The sequence below is a fragment of the Pleurodeles waltl genome, chromosome 1_1 (genome assembly GCF_031143425.1).
Source record: "Pleurodeles waltl isolate 20211129_DDA chromosome 1_1, aPleWal1.hap1.20221129, whole genome shotgun sequence".
Taxonomy (NCBI): Eukaryota; Metazoa; Chordata; class Amphibia; order Caudata; family Salamandridae; genus Pleurodeles; species Pleurodeles waltl.
In genome coordinates this window covers 480,540,749-480,561,337 of record NC_090436.1, presented here as the reverse complement: position 1 = coordinate 480,561,337, position 20,589 = coordinate 480,540,749, and positions in this window count along the sequence as shown.

The following is a 20,589-nucleotide window of genomic DNA, read 5'->3' as shown; positions in this document are numbered from 1 at the left end:
GTTGCAATATTTTGTCAACAATATTTAGGACAGAATATTTATGGCAGGCAATATTCTGACTAGATATTCCAGTACCACATCCTCCCAACTAGTAATTTACAAAAGAAATAACACCAGCCATCAACAAAACTGCACCAATCTCATACCGTTAACATACAATGGTGGCGCAGGGGAGTTAGGCATGCCCAATCTTCCCCTGGGCATCTCGGACAAGTGGCGCTGTCCAGCCAAACTATGTCATGACTGGCCTTGTGACAAGGGGGAGGAGAAAAAGTGGAAGTTAGACGGATGTAATTGATGTGGGATTGCCTTTTTGTCTGTCGTCACACCTAGGGGTAAGTAGAGTCACACATGTTTTTTGGGTAGGACAGAGTAGTGAGTAGTCACATGGTATAGTACTGAGTATATTCTTGTAGTCATGGCTGATGTAAGTAAAGTAGTCATCACCTTAAAAGTCTCACATAATCAAGATCAGGATGATTTCTTTAGGGGTGGTGTTTTGGAACAGACACAGGTCGGCCTGTAGAAACCAAAAAGGGTGTTGGCTGAAGGGGTTGCAGTGATGTGACTGAATGCTCATTGTCACATAAAAAGAACAATAAATGTACAAAAAAATGGCAAAGCTGTGGGAAAAAAGGCAGGAGGAATCCCCTATGAGAAATAAGGTTGTTTGCATTTATTAGTTGTTTTCATTTGTTGGGTGAGCATTTATGGCATTGACAGCTTTGTCTATTAGTTTTGGTTTATGGTGACAAAAAAAGGTGCCTGGGGAAGGAAAATGCCTTCAGGTTTCCTATTTGGTGGGGTGAGTAGGATCCATTGTTGGTGTGAGGGGATCACATGGTGGAGGAGCACAGAACAGTGAAGTTGGGGCTATCATCAGAGAAGCAAGGTGGATGGATTGGGCAAAGGTGACAGTGAATGACGTCAATGGGATATGAATAGAAGTCAAGGTATGAGTGTGTGAAGCGGAGGAGGTTATGGGGGGGGTCTTGGAATTTCAGTAGTTTAGTAAGGTATTAGTTTTGTGAGAAAATGTTTTGCCTAGATTTTATGGATGATTTGATTATCCCAGACCTGTGCTATTAAAGTGGCTGTTTATCCTAATATTGTGGTGAAGTGTATTATTTGAGAGCCATCTTACCCGATGGGGCCCTGAGAAGAGTTGAGCATGCCCAGTCTCTCCCTAGGCATTTCTGGGAGGTGGAGCTGCCTGGCAACACTATGCCACAATTAGCCTGGTGACAAGGGGGAGGAGCTAAAGTATCAGTCAGGTGGGTGCAATTGGTGTGGGATGGCCTCTTTGACATTGGCGCATCTAGGGCCAAGTATTGTCAAGCATTTTTTTCTCCCTCCCGCCCTCCTAAAACATTTATGTCTATTAGATCATTTTGTAGGTGGTTCGAAACATCTTCTATCCATCTCGATTTGCCAGAATTTTGCATAGAGTAGTTGAGGACACAGGATAGTTTAAATGAGGCAGGTCTTTTTTATTTTTGCTAAAAGTTTTTTTTTTTCTTTGGGATGTTGCTGGTAGGCAGGTGTGGAGTTGTTTGTAGGTGGGGTCAGCAAGATACATTTTTGGTATTGGGGAATCTCATGTGGGAGAAGCACAGAACATTGAGCCTGGGGCTATTGTCAGGGGAGCTAGGTGGATGGCTTGGGCAAAGGTGACAGTGGAACAAATGATGACACAAGTAGACAAGTATAGTGGTAAAGGTGTGGGTGTGTGAAGAGGAGGAGGTTATAAGGAAGGGGGCTCTTGGAATGGTAGTAGGTGTGGGTTTTCAAGGTATTATATTGTCTGGTGAAGTATTAGTTTTGTAAGGCAACCTTTTACCATGGCTTTATGGATGTTTTTATTGTTCCAGCTTTGTGCTAAAATAGTGGTCAAGTCAAGTTTATTGATTCAGCTTTTCAGTAAAGCCAAATAATAATAAAACATAAAAATACACATTAGAGAATACCCACATTGTAACATACATCCCTCCAAAAATACCACATTAAAAACATTCTCCTCAACATGTTTCCTTATGCTAGTGCTGGAGCGCTCGCAGAGGTCTTCTTCCTGCCTTGGGTTCAGAAACCACACGATCTCTGGTGAGACACCATAACTTATCCCACCTACTAGAAGTCAACCGGATCTTTAGACTCAGTGAGGATTGTGGTAATTGACTTTATTCAACATAAACCAACAACATGGAAAACATAAACACTTTTAAACACCACAACCAATTTGACTACAAAATCAAACTCCAACCTGAATAAAGTTTCAAAGCTTTATTACAACCACAAAGTTAATGTAACATAAATGGTGCACAAAACTAAGTTATAAACATACATGAAAAACATAGGCCGACTAAAACACCTACTAAACATCAATGCTATTAAACCCTACATGAATATGACACAAATGATCAAAATTATAGCATGTACATAAAGCAGATTTCAAAGCAGATGATGGTGACATCAGTAAATCATCAAATTTCAGTGAATAACAATCTGTTTTCAAAGCTGAGTCATTCTTATCTCTAATACCAATTTGGACTTGCATGTGTGGGAAAGGGCTAATGCATGCGGGCAAAACAAAAGAAGGGACAAAAATGATTTGGAAAAATCGTCTAACTAGGGTGACTCTCTATAAAAATACAACAAAAATCACGATACACTGTTCCAAAAGGAAGGGGACAGGAGAAAAACAACAAGGAGTCCTAATATTTAGGAGCAAAAAACCTCACACACCCAAATGCGTGTCATGCTTCATCATCGGAGTTGCTCCTCATCAGACCGGCTCAGTGTATATTTTATCAAGGGTATTTCACATGTTAAGCATCTGACTACTCTGTTCGCCTTTTGGCATTTATATTGTTGACCTGACCTCGTGTTTCTGACCTGTTGTATCCAGTACATTAGTGTGCTGGTTAATTTGTCATTTGTGTTGTGTAGTTTGCAAGTGGACTTATTGTCAATCTGCCAAATGAGTTTTATTCAGAATACTCAATTCAGACTTTTAAAATTAAAATGTTATGTTAACAATTTTGTCAGTGAAATGCAAATCATAGATATGGTTGATCTTTGCATTTATCTGTTCTTAGTAAACATTCAGAGTATTCCTTTTATAGAAAGATTCTTCTTTGTACTGTCTAACAAGGTGAAAACTTTAATTGTAGTCCACCTTCAGAAAGTATTTGAAAGCTTTACATTGAATTCTAATGATGTGTACTAATAAAGCTATAGATATACATGAATGCAAATATCATTGTTCATATGATTGAAAATGAACACAGCTTGTGGTATAGAATAACTGCATTCTTTAAAGTTTGGCTAACTGGGGATGCAGTCACAAACTTGGTGGATTTGGGTAAATCTCCATGTTTCCTCAACAGGTGGAAACATTTGCCTGAAAGCTTATTGGATATTCGACCCACAGTCAATAACGATCTGAATGCCTGCCCTATTTAGGGCAGACATGCTGAAGTCATTTTTTCCTGTTCAGGACCACTGGAAAATGCACAAACTGGAATAAAATAAAATAACCCAACACTAGAGGAGAAACCCCCCCATGGTGTCAGGGCCATGTGTTTTTTTTAAACAAAACCCTAGAACTTTGCTGAGTGGCTGCATAAAATATGGTGGCTGCTCAGGAACGTTACAGTGCCATTAGAGGGGACTCCATGAACACGCATGCTGAGATCCCTAAATATAGTGGGTAGTCATCTACCAAGGCATCAAACGTTATGACCTCTGCCACTCTGATGGCATGCGGGTAGCCTACTGCTAGCGCAGGTGTTTTATTAAAAATCATTCATGAGTGTTCTTGTACTATGAGTAATAGATTAGTGTAGAAAATGTAATAACCTAGAAAAATAATGCTCACATTTGAAAATGGGATCATGATGAGTGCCCGCCAATGTTCACGAAGTATACTTATTAATGGTTTACTAATATGAAATGTTGAGTATATGTTAGATTAATGTAGTAATATGTCATATAAAGGATTATGCATTATGTATTAGCTTTATTAATTGTAGGCCTGAACTTAGGGGAGTTCTTGGCCTAGTTGCACAGCCTCATGTCTAGCTGTATTTCCTAACGTTTAATAAAATGGCTGTTCAGAGAGTTAATCTGTGATTTTCCACTGTACTGTCTAAATGTGCTCATACCTAAACGTCTTTCTCATGAGAACCGATTGCTATAAGATACTGTTCTTGCTAAAATGTAACATTATGAGGGTAATATGTGTAAGACTGACTTTCTCAGGATGAGAACAATGGAGACACTGACTGGAGTATAAGCTACAACAATATTGTTACCTGACAAGCCGGATGATGAGGACATTATAAGAGAAGTCAATCAGCGACATGTGAACGGAGTAGTGGTAGAATTCATAGATTTGAAGTTTTAGTTTTATTGGACAAGGTGTGAACATACGATCCCTTGGCCAATAGGGACTTGGGAAATAGTTTTAGGGAAATTAACTTAACATGACTGCACTGAGAAGAAGCGAGCATTGTGCATTTTGCCATTGTGCATTAGCCATTCTCTCTATTCTTCTTGAGAGTTTCCCTCTATTCTTATGAGTTGCTTAAAGACTTTGCGTTTTCTGAGCTTTGATACTGAATCCTAATGCTTGCCAATCCAATTGAAGAGAGGTATTCTTGTGCCCATGTGTTTGTTATGTCTATTTGCTTTTCTTTCTAGGTAACACCCGCACTGTTTTGATAAAGCCATAACTAGATGTTTTCCAAATGTGGGTTTACTAAATTGTTTTGCATGAAACCCACCATGCTGATGCTAATCTGGTGTTAGTTAAGGATTCTCACCAATGAAAGTCTGCTATAGGGAATAACGGTTGATGTATTTTATTTGCTGAAATCTAAATGTATGTGATATCGTTTGTGCAATTATTCTGGTTATTAATTTGCACTGTAACCTGAGAATATGTAATAGTTCAAGCTTTGATTAGATTGCGTTTCCTTAGCAGGTTTGGACAACTAATGTTGTTTCTGTATGTTTATCATTTGACTTTGAGATTAACTCATGGGATATCAGCATTGTTAATATAGGGAAATAAATATTCTAACTTTTACCAAAGGTGTGGTTATTCATGACTGAAAGTTCATGGTGTATGACCAATTCTGACTCCATTGATTACTAATGTTATTGAATGTCATTTATTATTGGTGTAGATGATTGATTATTGATTACTGATATTCATGTACTGGAGTTATGGTGGGAACATCCTAATTGTGAGTCAAAAGGTTCATCAACCTATTTGCGTCCCCTTGTAAGTTTAACACTACCAAACCCAAAATGAGTCTTTAAGGTACTAAATATGAAACCAGGAAACCTGGGCAGAAACCCCGGTACAGTACCAGCGGTGGTGAGGATGGTACTTCTGGGTAAATCATTTGATCTGTGATTTAAGCCTCGGTCATATATGTGTCATACAAACACTCCAAAATTAATTAGCTCTAGCTTACTGATGGGCGACCCCCTTGTCCGTGTTTTTATTCAGAATGAATTTAGTTGATTTACATAAGATTTATATCAATGCCATAAGATAAGCAATTTGAAGTAATCAATCCCACCGGGTTTCCTATTCAACATAGAGAACATTACACACTTGAAAGTGTTTGTAAATCATTTTCACAACATGAAGTTGAATAGAGGCACTCCTTAAGTCATCAAAGCAAACTGGAAGTAACCATAAACAGTCCCTCGTGTAAATTCTATAGTCCATTACGATGTGAACAATACAGGAAATATTGTTCTTCAGGGATCATCAAAAAGATTCGAACTCCAGTCTTCAATTATGGACAAACTTTCATTAGAATTTTCTTTGATTTTTTCTTTATACGAATTTGCAGACCAGTAAACGTATTTCATTCAGACGATGAACTAATGAAAAATCCATGTACATGTAATCACAATCAAAAGCAAAATATACATTATAATAAATAACCATTTGTACAGATAAAACCTCCATATATTATACAAATACACAACTATTATCTAAAGTGATCCCTGACCTCCATTTCATTCCAAGTGATCCTACAAAGTAATTATTCGAGACATTTTCTTGAAACTTATTTTATTTTCCTATTTGTTATATTATAGTAGAGGAAACGTATACTTTCTTGTATTAACTGAAATATCCAAGTCGGGTTGTTATTTATGCAGTTAATAGTTGCTGGCAGAAGCAAATCCCAGTTTCCATATTATGTTGCTTGTCTAGTTCAAAAATTATTATTTCCCAAGTTCTATCAGTTTCACCGTATGGAGGATCGATACCTTCGATACACATAAGAAAATGTAAGTACTTCTCATCTACACAACATAATTTGAGTTCATAGTTCAATTTCAGTGGCAAACCATCATCCAAAAGTATAAATTCATCCTGGTATGTTGTGGACCACAGGATAAAGTCCAGTACCACTAGAAAAAAATCAATCATCCCCAAATTGCGACATCATTCACTGATCTATATCATACTGAATATTGCACTTATATTTCATTGGTAGTGATTAACACCTAGTTGTGCCCAACGGCACTGCGTACCTTCCTTACTTTTCAAATTGCGTTGTCTTCTTTCTCTAAAAGCAGAAGCAGTAGAAGCATTTTCCACAGAAATAGCCATCTTAATAATTAATTCTAATTTTGCATTTTCATAGCTGCCAAGTTTTCAGTTTGCTCATGTGTGTCATTTCTTCATTTGACGTGTGCTTATGTATGACATTTTCATGACGTGTGACATGTGAGTGACATTTTATCACTGGCAGTTAAACGGCCCTAACTACTTTTGCATGCATCTCACATATATCTAAGAGCAATCAATACAAGACTGTATGCCACACTTTCAAATTCCTCAACATCCTTTATAGCAACCACTTTAATACTTTGTTTCGAGCACCTCAGAGACTAGAGTGCAGAGCCTCCCACTGCCAGTAGCTACCCAACACTCAGAACTTTCAGAGAAGAGCCCTCATTATCACTAGCACCATATTGCAGAGACACCCATCACCTCCTGCACCAAATCAATTTTTTGGGGTGTTCCTCAGAACACCAGCACTCAGAAACTAGCATCTTCCTACAGAGCCCTATGTGGGGATCTGATTCTTTAAAGACAAGGCATGCTGGCTTTGTATCCTCTGCAAAGTACCCTGTAAACAATTCACCCCCCCCCACCCTTAGCGCAACTCTTCAGGCATAGTGTAGTTAGGCTTTCTAGCCCTAGCACATAGTGTCAACGTGAACCTTTACTATTTGTGAAACTTACAACCATCCCTGGCTAGTCTCTTACATTGCTTTCTTCTAGGACTTGCTTGTAAGGAGAGGATAGACAGGAGTGTTGATCTCTTTTCCAGCAAGGACCCTGATTTGGGTACACTTGCTGTCAATTCTACTAATTCATGGGAACATTCTGACACTTCACGGTGATGTGGTGAATGTGTTAATCTCACCTGTGATTATTTGTTCAGGCTGGCACCAGAAGATCGATGGGCCCAAACCGAGTACAATGGACAGAAATGTTTGACCTGGCACTGTTGAGATCTGGAGGCAGGAGGACTCAGACAGGAAAAGGCATCCTGCCAGCACAAACTCTACACAGAGCAGCATTGTGAGCGGTCGAGCATAAAGAGGACAAGGTGTCATTTGCCTGTGCAGGTCAGGCAAAAAAGTCGAAGCTGCCACCTGCCACCTTGGATCAAATAGAGAATGCTACTCACTGCTGCGTGGTTGTCAGGTGTGGTACCCTGCCAGGAAATAACAGGCAAGGTATCGCCCTGGCCCACGTGAGAGCAATCAGTCCCATCCAGATTAGTTTATGCTGTGTTTGAAGTTCACTACAATCCATGCTGCGAGGGACCACGTGGTCACTCAGAGGCTGAGCGGGAATGGGTGCTCAGCTTCACTGAGCCTCAAGGGACCTGCTTTAAGTTTGTCACATTTAATATGTGCTGCCACCACTGCCTTACACATTGCAAAATAATGTAATTTTGAAGAGGCTGGTAACTGCAGCTGCAAGCCACTTATGTTTGATGTTTAAATGCATTGTCGTTGACTGCTCCTCCTGTGGTCCCGATGCACTATATTTGCCACTATAATATGTGACTAATGCATTTTAGTGCAATGATAAGGACACCAGCACTAAAATGCGCTAGTCTAGCCCCTGATGCGTGGTACTTGGCAGGCCTGTGAACTAGCAGCCTGTGTAATTTGAGTTGACTTAAATATGGGTACCGTTTACACACCTATCTAAATATAAATTCTGGATTAAAGCATGCTAGGGTGTATAATCATTAAATATTAGTCTTTTTGTTAAATTTGTACAAAAGTTGTCTTGCAAAGAACAAGTCGTATGTGTCTCAGACATACACCTAAGTTTAGGCAGCAAGTTACAAGTTCTGTAAAATAATTTGTTCTGTTTAAGCAGAGCTAGTCATTTTTTAGTGGGTGCTCCTCTTCTGAAAGATGTAAAAATAGATAAGGAAATCAAAATACTATCTACAAGAGCTTCCACTAATTTAGATTGATTCAAAGATTTTGAATCATTTATAATTTGTGCCCAAACCCTTAGTCCTTGAAAGACTACTCTCCAATAGCTACACAAAAACATTGGTTCACACCATTCACAAGCAACTCAAAATATTATGTATAAACAGCAGTATGCACCCTGAGAAATGCAAATCACCAACTTAGCCTGGGCGTAGAACTCGGCACTCTGCGCTATGCAAAGTAGCACAGAGTTCAAAAATTCCGCTCTCCTGTGTGGAGCGGAGTTTGTTTGCATTTGCAAGATTGAGTTTGGTGCTCTCTTGTGAGCATGACGATTGTCTTGGGCCACTAGCCAGCAAATGCGAAACCTCGCGGTCTCTCACGTTGCATCCAGCCTTGCAAGCTGCCAAAATGGGCTGCTCACAAGCACAAACTCACTTCTAAAGTAGATGGTCTACTCCAGAGCCATTAAATCTAGTGAAACAGAACTTTTTTGACTGGAAGTTTTTCTCCAGTGGGCCATCCAATTTGTTTTTCAGATTGAAAAGCCTTTTTTTTCAAGCCGGAAGGAAGTGTGTCAGAGACTCAAACTTCCTGTTCATGTCCAGCAGGCTCCTCCCAGTGATTTGTCCATCCCCTGGTCATGTTTCACTTAGATTTCAAGGTGGAAGGATCACTGTCTGTCTTCTGGATATACCTTTGTGTGTAGGGACTTTGTTTTTGTGGAATCATCACACAAGTAAGTTCTAAAACTATATTGAATATGGGTGGCATTGCTTTTTTGCTTGTGCATGCACCAGTATTTCTTTGAACTGTAATTTGATTTAAAAAAAATAAAGTGCTTGAAGTACTGGGTTTTTTCAGAACCCAGTGGTGCCAGGGAACACACCCTAAGACTTCGAGTCCTTCCTGTTTCAGACTACAGAAACACAGAGTCTTCTTGGTGAAGTCAAAGATCTTGTTTATTGGCTGCAGCCAGTAACAGGTATCCTAGAAGTACAACACGGTGTATATTCTCAGGAGACTGCTGCTCTTGCAAAGCTAACCTTCTCTTTTATACAAAATATTATGCTTTGGGCAAACATTCCTTATTTTACAGTTGACCATTCACATATTTTCACTACAAAGAAATAGCAGGGTTATGATGACAAGCCCATATTTCAGTTTGTCCAGCCCTCAATCAATTACCCGGCAAGGCTCAGTACTTTCATCAGATATCAACGGACCCCCAATATAAACAGGCACCTCCTCCTTGTAAAGCAAGTCATAAAGAAAGAAACAGGGACAGGTGCGTGTAAGATTAGGCATGGTTTGTGTGTGATGAAAGGTTTTATGATGTGTTGTGCCTTGATACTAATCTCATTCGGCCACTGGGAAAGAAACTGGCCGAACAGGTTTGGCCACAGGCAGTGGAGTCAGCTTGCCCAGGTCACAGAGGAGTCAGCAAAGATGTACGTGTCCTTCAGACTCGTTTTCAGCATTAGACATTGGCCTATGTGAGGGCAATCACAAAATGGCTGTCGTTTAAATGGAACCCGAGGGTTCAGGACGGAAACTCTGATATTAAGGTGATTTCGTTACCCTAATATGAATACAATGCTTGTGCATACTATTCTAATCATTCTCGGTCTGCTGATACCAAAATCGTTGTGATACGACGATGTTTATAACACGGGTCCAGAATTTTCAGTACCACATGCTGGGTGGCATGGAGTTTAAGTATGGGCCTAGTTAGTCCTTATTTTGCCTTTCATTGATTTTTCACATTTTGTAAAGGAAAATTCTTGCACAGCTCAGTACCTTTTCTACATGTTTCCATTTGCAATATTATTTTAGTATGTGTCGCCCCAGCCCAGTACTAGAAGTCAGCAGTGCATGAAATAAATGTTTCAGTGGTATATGTTTTTACATTTTCATTTCGGGCATTGGATTAATTCAAATGTAAAATGTTGGCTATTGTTTGCATTTAATTTTTTTTGCAAAAAGTGCATATATTGTTTGGTAATAATATTTGATGGCATAGGAGGATGTAGTTTGACCATGTGGCTGTCTGGCAGCCATTTTGTCCATTCAGCCAGTGTCCTTTGCCATAGGCTTGCATGTGTTTTTTGCCATGCTTTCTTCCTTTTTTTGTTGTTGTTTGAGCTGGTAGCCATTTTCATAGGCTTGCAAGTGTTCTTTGTTCTCCATGCTTCCTCCTTGCTCCTTGTTGTTTGTTGTTTGACCATGTGGCGGGCTGGCAGCCACTTTGTCCATCCAACCAGTGTCCCTTGCCATAGGCTTGCATGTGTTCTTTGTTCTCTATGCTTTCTCCTTGCTCCTTTTTGCTGTTGACCATGTGGCTGTATGGCAGCCATTTTTCCATATAGCTAGTACCCCTTGCCTTAGGCTTGCAGGTGTTCTTTGTTCTCCATGCTTCCTCCTTGCTCCTTGTTGTTGTTTGATCAAGTGGCTAGCTGACTGGCAGACATTTTGTCCATCCAGCCAGTGTCCCTTGTCATAGGCTTTCATTTGTACTTTGTTCTCCATGCTTCCACCTTGCTCCTTGTTGCTGTTGACCATGTGGCTGGTTGGCTGCCATTTTGTGTGTACACTGTGCAGCCAGTGTGTCTTTGAGTTGACATAAACTTTCATATGCACATCGTTAATTATTGTTCATTTGTTTTTTAATTTTCTATTTTAATTTTATTTTTTACATTTTTGTTTTGAATTTTTATTTAATTGTTATGCCATTTGTTATTTCATTTGTTTAATGTAATTTTTTTTTTAATTTATATTTTATTTTTATTTTGAATCTTTTACTTTTTTAACAATTTATTTCAATTTTTATATTTAATATTTTATTTGGTAAATAATTATTTTTAATTTTTACTTTGATTTTTAATTTTAATGTTTATTTTTTATTATTATATTCTAACTTTTTTTAAAATAATTGTTATTTTATTTTAATTTTTATTGAATTCTGCATTTTGCCTTAATCTATCCCTCTCATCCATTCCTCCATCCATCCATCCACCAAGCTTTTCCCCTGGACTACCCTGCGCCATAGGTTATTTTATTTAGAGGATTATTCCATTTACCCGTGCATCTCTCTCTGACTACCCCAGTTGTCTCCTAAAACAGATGTAAATAAAGAAAAGAGGTAGCTCTGCCTGTTGTAAGATTGCATTCCTCCATACTATTTTCAACATGCTGCAACAAAGGCATGCCACAGCTCATTAACTAAGTGATTTTCTTGCTTGGTTGTTTTTAGGTGTACAAGAGAAGAGACCACATATCACCTGCATTACTGCCAAAAAAAAGGTCCTACAGTTATTTCGGTCCAAAGGCACCAACTTCTTTCCCTTGTGCATCTTAGTGCCACTGCCAACCTAGAGCTAGTTAAGATGGCCCCAAAGAACATTGCACCAGAGAAAGTGACCAGTAAGAAGAAGCAACTTTCTGCCAGTGGCTCGCCAACCACAACCTTTTTCGGGAGACGTGTGCCTGCTGCCACACCGGCCTCTGGAGAGGAACCAAGGAGCAGTCCTGCATCAACAGCACCACCCCAGCCCAAGACAATGTCTGTCAGCGAGGCAGCCACTGCAATCATGGCAACCTCGACAAGCAGTGATGTTGAACTGGATTTATCCCTTTCACAAAGTAGTACCCAATTGATTAAGGAAACAGATAAAGTTGACAGCAGCTGCAACCATATCTTCCCGAAGTTGGAGCAGAACAGGAGGTCGAGCATTCGGTCGAGCAAGAACCTCCTCTTTTAGAATCAAGGGCTCCCAGATCTCCTGCAAGAAAAAGAAAGGATACAATTCCACCATCTTCTCCAAGTATGACATCTGATTATGATGATAGGGACATGGAGTGTACCCTGGCAGAGTCTGGAAGATACCAGGAGAAGCAAGGAGAAAAGAAAAGTTCCAGAAAGCCTTAGAATCATGGAAGGGAATGATGATGAGGATGAGGACGACGACACAGTCATTGTAGAAGCTGGCACCGAGAAGTCCGACATTACTGTCCAACCTGCGCCGAAGGAGGTGACACAGACAGTACCGCCAGCTTCCATATTTGTAAGGCCACAGAAGAGACCTGCACAAAACCCCTACATCAGTACAATTATTTACTGCAGAGAGGCAATCAACACACCCACGACCACCTACATCCAGTTCTTCTTCAGGCATTGGCGGTGGCCCAATAAGAAAGTACTCCTCCCCAGCTTGGTACTTTTTTACAGTTATCAAACAGGAGGAGAACATTACCATATGCTCCATTTGCCAAGTGATTGTTCTTCCAGGTAAGCCTAGTTCACATTATGTTACTGGAGGCCAGACAACCCATATGAAAAAAAACACACAATCTGGTGAAAGCTGCACTGTAAACAAACGGCACAGCGGGGTCGCAATGGTAAAGGTGAGGAGAGCCAGGAAACATCAGCTACATTAGGTCAGATCACGGTGGAAGGTGAGGAAGAAGAGGATGATATCATCCTCATGCAAAGGAGCCCTGTCCCCAGCAGTGCACCAGAATCCACTCACCTCAGCGACCTCACAATGGCACAGGAAGACTCAGAGTCGGACAGAGACACCACAGCATACGGTGACTGCACCACCATGAGGCGCATTGAGTCTACCATCACCTACACCTGAAAAGTCGTTGGTGTCAGTGGAAGAAAATCCAGGGTACAATTACGGGCATGTTTGGGCAGGAGGGGCCATATGACCACAACCACCCAATGGCACGTTTACACAATTGCAAGCTAGCAAAAATGTTAGTGCTAGACCTCCTCCCTTTTTCTTTTGTGGAATGAGTGGGATTCTTAGAGTTTGTGGCAGCCCTCTGCCCGAAATGGAAGGTTCCAAGCCAGACCTATTTTGTTAGAGTTGGTATTCCAGCGCTGCAATTGGTTGGACAAGCTATGCGGCAAAGTGTTGTTCATACTATCCACCTGACAACAGACATGTAAACCAGTGTTCAGGTGACTGACTACATGTGTATCCCTGCACACAAGATCTCTTATCTGGGGGTAAAGCAGAAGCTATCTACAGGTCTTGGCCCTGAAGAAATTGTTAAGAGCATTCAGCAGCATGCAACAGTAGCCATGTTCCCCATGGAAAAGTCACATGCAGCTGCAAACATCATGGAGTAATTTAATGGCAAGGTACTGAATGTCTGTGACCCAGAGGTCTTCAAATTAGATTTGTTGCCATGAACAATGGAAGTAACATAGTCAATGCCATGGCAGACAGTGGCTATTTCAGGGTCCTGTGTTTGGTGCGCTGCATCAATCTGGTTGTGCAAGACTTTCTTAAAAAAGAAGACATAGTCAGCAATGTACAGATCACATGCAGACAGATTTGCTCTCATTTCAGCGACTTCTTCAAAGCCCAGAAACAGTTGTGGATTATTCAGCGTCATAACAGAGGAAGATCGGATGAGGCTGCACCCCTTGACGGCAGCGCCGCCCACAAGGCAGGCAGCCACTGTTGCCCCATTGCTGCCATGGTGCTGGGTGGGTAGGGAAAAAAAAGGAACAGGAAAACACAGAAGGAAATAAAGGAAAAATAAACTAAAATAAATAAAGTCGCAAAAAACACAAAACAATTTGAGCAACATAAAAATAATGAGGCACAAAAAGAAATACTAATGCAATCAATTAAAAAAAATAGGGGTAGATGAATTATAGCGTAGAGGATTACAAAGATTGAGGGCAGATTGAAGTAGGCATCCCTGCCCCATTAACAGAGTGAAAAACAAGATGGCCGCGCCCTTGAGAACCGCATGGGGCATTTCGTGCAAGATTTTGAACAAAACTACGTACTTCTTGTTGCGTGTGACATCAAATGCAATGAAGCGGGTGCAACTGAGAACTCTGTCTACTAGCAGGAACTCTGCGTATAGCGGCAGAGTTTTTTTGCCCCTTTATAGAGTTCCACGTCGTGTGGCTAGGCACACCCTGTCCGGGCCTATTCAAAACACCTCTCAGTGATAGCACTGCTCTTCTACACAAAATGGCTTTTCACCACCACTTTGCATTCAATTATAGCACTAAACAGACCGTATCATAGCACCACAACTCACTTGTGAGATCACAAATCTCTGGTCATGATCCCCTTTTTAGTTAAATCTCCTCATCCACAAGAGGAAAAACAATTAAAAAGGTACCCTCTTCAGAGAAAAGGAGAACTGTCAGATGTCTCCCTCTTCTTACTGTAATGTGTTATCATTTGTAGGCAGAGACTTGGCAGATGACCTCTCATTTACAGGAGATATTTGTAAATCAGACCCTACCCTGGTCCCTAAAAACAATTAAAACAATCATTGGTAATATACAACATACAATTATTTATTTTGCCTTATTCCTCAACTAATCAATTTCATCTATATATTCATAATAATGACTGAGGAACTGAGACCATCTCAGCAGTCATTAAAAAACTAACACAGAAATGCTCTCAACATTACCATTAATTGGCCCTGTTTGGTTACTGTATTGCCTTGAATTCTATCTTGTTAGGTCTTGCAAGATTTTAACCTTACAAAGTTTTTGGGTGTGCAGCCAGTCAACTTGGCACCATTCAGAGAGCCAAATGTTTTCAGTTTTATTTATTTTTTAAAGTGGGTACTATAAAAATGAAGTTCTGAATACAATATGGTAATCATCTACACATTTGTTAACATTACCATTCAAACAGTTACCTATCTAATTTCAGGACCACGCACACTCTAATGAATTAGTGGCCTGTGTATCTATTAGCAGAAAAGCCCTGCCTCACACCACACTAGCATAATACCCATTTGTCACCTTGCTTCTGATTTCATCATTTTGGCTAATTTGATATATTTTCCTGTTCAGAGGGCCTATATCTTAAAACTTCTCATCAGTGTTCTGTATGTTCTGAGAGTGTTGGATAAGGGAGAGCACCAAATGTTTGTTTAGTGAAACTAATATCTTAAGACTCCTGATCAGTGTTCTGTTTGTTCTGAGGGCCTTGATCTGGAAGAGTGGCAGGTTCTGATGGAGAAGGAAGTGCACCATTTGTGTGATTTTATCGATAGTAGGGGATACTATTAACCAAGCTATGGAGAGATGTTGATACAATTTTTTTTCCAATGGGGGCCCTGTTGCCTATATCCTACTGTGGCTATGCATTAAATGATTCTTTTCCCCTAAAAAAACAACCTTATTCTTCTTCGAGCCTTGTATGAAAGTCAGGTACACATAAGTATGGTGTTCCACCAATGCTGCCGCTTCCCATTTTATATTTCCTAACATATTTGAGGATACTGTGACAACATTGCCACTTAATTAATTGTATGACTGTCAGGTACACATAAGTATGTGTGTGATGGCATAGGGTGTTCTTTCTGGTGACCTTCAATATGATACTGTTCTACCTGGTATCCTTGGAGCGGCTTCCCCTAGACTGTTTACCTTCTGACCTCCTATTTTGCTGACTTCCTTTTTCTCTAGCTTTAGGGTTATGGGCACTATACCACAGCTGACCAGTGCTAAAGTGCATGTTCTTTTGCCTTAAACATGCCAACATTGGACTTTCCACCATTGGGCTATTTAATTTACTCGTAAGTCCCTATAAAGTGCACTACATGTGTCCAGGGCCTGTAAATAGAATGTTACTAGTGGGTCTGCAGCACTTGTTGTGCAACCCAATTTAGTAACGCTTTAAACAGGACTCAGACCTGCCATTACAGAGCCTGTGTGTGCAATTTTAAACTACCATGCTGACTTGGCAAGTTAACCCACTTGCCAGGCCCAAACCTTCCTTTTAGATACATATTAGTCACCTCTAATGTAGGCCATGGACAGCCCCAAGGGAATGGTGCAGGGTATTTAAAACGTTGGTCTTCTACTTTTACCTTTTTACATGTCCAGGTAGTGAAAAAGTCTTCCATTTGTTCTTCATTACTGTGAGGCCTAGCTGTCCCATAGGTTATCATTGGGATTACCTTATTACATTTTATAAGTGTAATTTCTAATTGGGACAAGATAGATATTTTGAGTTTGGTGTCTCTGGGCTCACAAATTAAAATCACAACTTAATTGTCTTGTTGATTTTTAAGAAACAAGTCTGAAAATTCCACTTTGAGAAAGCTGACATTTACCTACTGTAACTATCCTGTTCCTTCTGCCTGTCTCTGAATATAAGTCTGGGGCAGGTGACAGTTGGGCGTTGGGCATTTTCTATAGACAGTTACACACAAAGGGAGCTGAGGTGTGTCATTCACATCCTGATCACAAGGCTGATGGGTCTTCCTGAGCTGAATGGGAGGGATGAGATGACATTTGCACCACAGTAAGGCTATGCCAGGCCCCCCACAAAGAGCTGCATAACCCTGTGTAGTCTGTCTGGAGCAAGGGAAGTAAGGGCAGGGACTATGTGCACTTCAAAGGCCTCTCTTTTAAGTTTCTCCCACTTCAAAGGCACAACTGGGTGTAAGTACTCAATCCCAAAACCAAACAAATCAGTACACTTCTGGACCTGAGAATACTTTGGCAGGAAGAACAACAGGAACTTTGCATCAGTGACTGCGCAGCTCTGGATCAATGCACCACAATCAGCCCCAGTGCATCTCCTTCGCATCACTGACTGTGCAGCTCAACGCATCACCTTTAGCACATAGGAGTTCAACGCCCGAGCACTGCTCGAGGAATGATGACTGCGCAGCTTGACGACACGCATATCAGAACGATGCATCGCATACGCATCATCACCCCTACTCCTCAAATTGGATCCTCAACGTTTAAGCAACCATCCAGACAAGTTTCAGCTTGGACAAGGTTGGTCCCTGTAGTCGGCCCATGCTCTATCATGGTTGGTCTGAACTTTTGAATTTACTCCAGCCTTGCGTGACCAGATAGCCCTAGTTGGCACTAAAATTGTAGATATTTATAAAAAATTAATATCTCCATTTCTACTGATTGGATTTTTGGCGTTTTGGTCTTGTTTTGTTCATTCCATTAAGATCTATTTTTCTAACCTAGTGTGGATTAAATTTTGTGTGGTGTTTTCACTGCTTTTACTTTGTTAAGTGTTGCAAAATTACTTAACACTCCTAAATTAAGCCTACCTGCTCTGTGCCAAAGCTACCAGAGGGTAAGCCAGGTTAATTTAATGGTGTGCAACTGACTTACCCTGACTAGAGTGGTGGTTCCTACTTGGACAGGGTGCATACCTCTGACAGCTAGAGACCCATTTCTACCGGTTGTGATAAGCAGTGAGGGAAGGACTTGTGTTTGTGCAATGCCTTACAGTAATTTGGTGTACACTACCATGAACACATAAGACCAATTCAGATCAATTGACTCTTTTTGATTGGCATTGTTAATTTTTCATTTCTCCTTGATTTGCTTTTTTGCTTTCCTCTAAAATGATGTATCTGACTGGAGGTTCTACATCTGCATCTGCACTTGCAAAAAATGAATTTTGAACTGTCCACACATGAAGGGTACACTGTAGCCCAGCTCAGAGATTTCTGCAAGGACTTTGGGCGTCCTGGAAAGAGCTCCACCAGGAAGATGAAGCTATAATAAGCACTGAGAGCCTGGTCAAAAATATGTGCTGCATTGAATGTAGACCTCGGGGATGATGAGGAGGAGCAGGTTGTGAAGAATGATTTGGAACACGGGCCAGAGGAGGCCCTTGGAGTGCTACCTGTGGAATAGTGGGACAACATACTTCCAGGAGTGGAGATCCCAACCCAGGCGGGGAGCAGTATGTCTTCCAGAAGCCTGTCCCCAGAAGGACTTGAGGACAGGTAGGAGAAGAGGCAATTGAGATTAGAGCTGGCTAAGCTCAAATTAGAGAAGGAGAGAGCCTTAGAAGAGAAGAAGATGTTGGCTCAGGACTGGAGCTTGAGAGAGCTGGACCTCAAAGCCAGGAGGGCAGGTTCCAGCAAAGATGGTGACAGTATTTCATCAGTGTCTTCTAACAGGAGAGTCAACATATCTAAGTGTCAGGTGTTTAACTTTGTTGTGGGAGATGACATAGACAGATTATTTGAAGCCTATGAGATTGCTCTGCAGATGCACAAGATCCAGGAGGAGGACTGGGGGGCTAATCTGTGGAAGTGCATTTGTTATATGGTTCCTACTTTGGTAATAGGACTGCTTTTGGATGGCAGAATGGCAAAGTGTGGGATACTGCGTGTGTCCACACAGTTAATAACTGCCGGCCTAACTCCTGGCTAGGTCACATTGCCTCACCCAAATCTTCAATCCCATCAGGGTAAAAGGTAATTATGGCAAGAAAGAATGAGCTGCATCATGAATTATGGTAAAGAAGATGAACCATCTATGTGGTTCTAGACGTGCTAGAAGTCCATTTGCCTGGCCCAATCGAAGGGGATAGCCTCAGTCCCATATCTGGAAAGAGTGAGAAAGACGGTTCCCTTTGTGGGAGGGTTCTAACAAACTATGGTGGTCCATCTTTTTCTGCCAAGAGAATTTCATAGCTTGGTACTAATCTTTCCCAGAAAATTACTTTAATGTGTGTATGATGCCCCCCTTGATTTGAATGTTCTATTTATAGACTTGGTCTGGTGGGGCAACTCACTGATCTGGGGTTTCAAATTCTAGATAGTTGTTAGTTGCTTTCACTTCCAGAAATTCTTGAAGATTCTGGAAAATTGTTGTGAACTCTGCCCACATCCTGTTCCGCAATAAATTGCTGATGCATATTCTACTGAAATTTTCACAATCTTCTTTTTGAATTAGGCTTTTGCTTCAGACGTTTGTCTTCTATTTTTATTGTGATATCAGATGAGCATTGTGAGTCCTTCTTTTATTTTGCATACAATTCTTGTCTGTGCTCTGATGGTCCCAATCTCTCAAACCGTTTGCCTAATGAGTCTTGAAAAGAATAAGTCTGATGAGGCCTGACAAAGCGTATATCAGTATACAATACCTGTCAGGCTGCTTTAAGTTATCATGTTGCACAGGTTGAAGCGCTTTTCAGATCACTCTGGCTGCAGAGATTCTACCCATGACATTATTTTATCTCTATTGAATTTTTGTTTCTCCTTGCTTTTTTAGAAGACTCCAGTGCTTACATGGTGTTATCCCTTTTAGAATTAACTTTAAGCTTTGGCTTGTTTGGTGTAGTCCCAAAATTATACAGACCTATACTGGTATACGTCGCGGCTTTTATTTTTGATAGCTCGTGTTACTAATCTAAGAAAGAACTTGTCCGAGACGTTTGCATAGCATCAATGCTTCTGCTTCCTCTTTTATATTTCCTAAAATAAAATAATTTAGGATACTGTGGAAAACTTGCCCAATAATTTTATTACCAAGACTAGGGCAGTGACAGCCCCGTATTAATTTTGAATGTGTTTTAACACCTCCAGTAAAAGCGAAAGAGATGGTGTACAATGTGTTATAGTATGTGTTGCATCACAAACTGTTCCCCAAGGAGCACAATCATCTATTGAGAATGCCATCCCAAGTGGCAAGCACATTTCTATATATACCCTACAATACATAAGTCAAGAGCATCTCCTGTGGGACGACCTGATATTTTGAGGCTGGGTGGTCTAACGGAACATCTTTCTGAATTTGTGGATAAATTCTTAAAGTCCCTTGTAATCAACCTACCCTCATATATAAGAGACACAATGGACATTCTCAACAAACTAAGGGCCTGATTTAGATCTTAGAGGAATCAGTCCCACTGTCATTTTTCCATCAGACAATCCATGCGCCGACTAGGCAGTCCATCCACTCTAGTTAGATCCTGTAGGGCCCATAGACGACAGTCCACCAGCGAACCGGAATCACTGCTAAAAACAATTTCACCCATATCGACGGTGCGATAGGCAAAAGCAGCTGGCTTCGGGACTCTATCCAGTTTTAACATTGGGCCAATCAAGATGTGCCTTCCCATCCACAGAACTGTGGCGGCCAAACCTCCACACCTCAGTTGGCTCAATCGAAGGCATATAAGCACAAAACCTATCTCTTTCAACTTTTCACTTCCCTTATCACCATGAACCTTATTGTACAAGTCTTACCTTTGCTGCTGCTCTTGGACCACAATGAAAATCAACCCCCTTCATTGCCGGAACTGAGGGTCAGTGACT